This window comes from Etheostoma spectabile, chromosome 21 (genome assembly GCF_008692095.1).
Source record: "Etheostoma spectabile isolate EspeVRDwgs_2016 chromosome 21, UIUC_Espe_1.0, whole genome shotgun sequence".
NCBI classification, from domain to species: Eukaryota; Metazoa; Chordata; class Actinopteri; order Perciformes; family Percidae; genus Etheostoma; species Etheostoma spectabile.
The window spans coordinates 17,781,480-17,783,736 of NC_045753.1; positions in this window are offsets into that span (position 1 = coordinate 17,781,480).

Genomic DNA, 2,257 nt, shown 5'->3' on the forward strand with positions numbered 1-2,257 from the left:
AACACTCCACAGGGACAATTTACCAGGTAAAATATCTTTAAGTTTTTTTCAAATGTGCATGATTAAAGTGCTCCCAGCTGAATTTAACATTTAATTTCTGACACTTTTCCACCTTTATTCAAACAGACATTGGTGTACAGACACGTGAAATATGAAGACTGTGATTCTTGCTCTTCTGGTGTTGCTGGTTGTCAGCCAGGGTGAGTTCATGTAAGGGAAACACAAACTTCAAAACCAGCCACAAGGAATCTGCAGCTCATTAATAATACCTGCTGTAAATTCATATTATTGTTTGTATACATACAATGGCTCAACATGATTTTTTTTCTGTCTTTTTCCAGGTGAAGCCCTGACCTGTTGGTGTGGAGGCTCGAGGAAATGTTTAGGCCGCACTGAGGTCTGCACTGGCTCCAACGACGTCTGCGCCAGTGTCAGATATGCTCAATACCGTAAGTATAGGCCGTTCTTTCAGTGCACTGTTCAGCTAAAAACAACAGGGACAGAAGTACGTACCAGTTCAGAGTGATTACTTTCTTTGAAAATTTGTAGAAGTTGTCAAATAACACATTCTGTTTTTTTACATGTTTTCACAGCTATGAACAAAAACAACTTCTGGGGTTGCTACACTGAAAGTTCCTGCAGGAAACTGAATCTGCCTGGTGTAGCCTCTTGCACATTCTGCAAGACTGACCTGTGTCAGTGATTAATGACTCTTACGCAACACATCTTCCAGTGACTGAATAAGGTCAATAAATGTGCATGTGATCAATTGCAACTTGTGTGGCTGTGTGACTGTACGTGATGACATCTCCCTGACTCTCCTGTTAGCTCTATTGCAGCTGTTAGGACGGGACACATGACACCTTTGTCATTATTTTATGTGACATTTTTAACTTAAGTAGACAGTTTCACAGAGTTGATTCATACAGGAATACCTCCACTTGCTCTTGAAAAAATTGTGAAGGCCATAGTTCTTCTTTCTCTATCACATTGCACCACCGTGTGGTGGAAGAGATACAAGAAAGAGTACAAAAGGAAAAAAGAAACCCATACTGTGTATTTAACGGTGTTGATGCAGTAGATTTCACTTCATCAAATAGTGATAATGTGCTCATGATAATCAATAAAAAGGGCTTTCCCTTTCTTCTTTTACAATTAACAGTTTACTGACAGTGGCATTGCATCGGTATAAAATATACAATATAGTAAATAGTCCAAGCAGCAAATAAATACATTGATTTATTGATAAAAAAACAACACATTTATAACAGTATAAAAACTAAACTATGCACAAAAAGTAAGGAAATTTGTGTTTAGTAGATTGTTTCTTTGTTGTAACAATGCTTCTTGGCAATAAATCGTACACTATTGGAAAGCGTGATTATTTTCCTTCATAAATGCTGCAGGCGCACATATACTGAGAGGTTTATGTCTCGACGCAGAGGTCCAGGATTTGAATCTGAACTGTGACAATTTCCTGCATGTCTTCCCCCTCTTTCTCTTCTTTCTCACCTAGCTTTCCTATCAAGATTAAGGTGGTAAATAAAATAATCTTTAAATGGTGCCACATTTGTAAGGAACATGCATTTGTGGAATAAGCAGCTGAGTAAGTGGGTTGCGCCCATGAACATGTGCCAAATATTCTCTGACAATGTCAAACAGCTTTTATTTGTGTTTTTTGGTGGATTGGGTGATTGAAGGCTGAAGTAACAAGACATATTGGCACAATTTATTCATTTAACAAACAGGATCGTCAGTAGCGTGTGGAAGAATTATACATAATAACAACAACAGGCTGGCGCCTCCTCCTCATGCTGGTCACCAGCCTGGTCACACACTGCTGTGGGATGGCATGCCATTCTTTAACCAGCATTTGTCACAAGTCAGCCAACGTGGTTGTGTTGGTCACTCTGGCACAAAAATCACGCCCAAGCTGATCCCACAAGTGTTTAATGGGTTTGAGGTCAGGACTGCTGGCAGGCCATTCCATCCTCTCCACTCCCAAATTCTGGAGGTAGTCGCCAATAAACCCCGCCCTGTGGGGGCTAGCATTTTTATCTTGGATGATAGAGTTTGGTCCCAGACTGTGGAGATATGGGATTGCCATTGGTTGCAGAATTTCATCTTGACATATTTTTTGCTTTGAGATTGCCTCCAATGTTAGTCAGCGCCTGGGGCTATCAGAAGCTCAAAACAAGAGAAAACTCAGATTGGAAAGATAGTCTAGCTAGCTGTCTTGATTTACCCTGCAGAGATC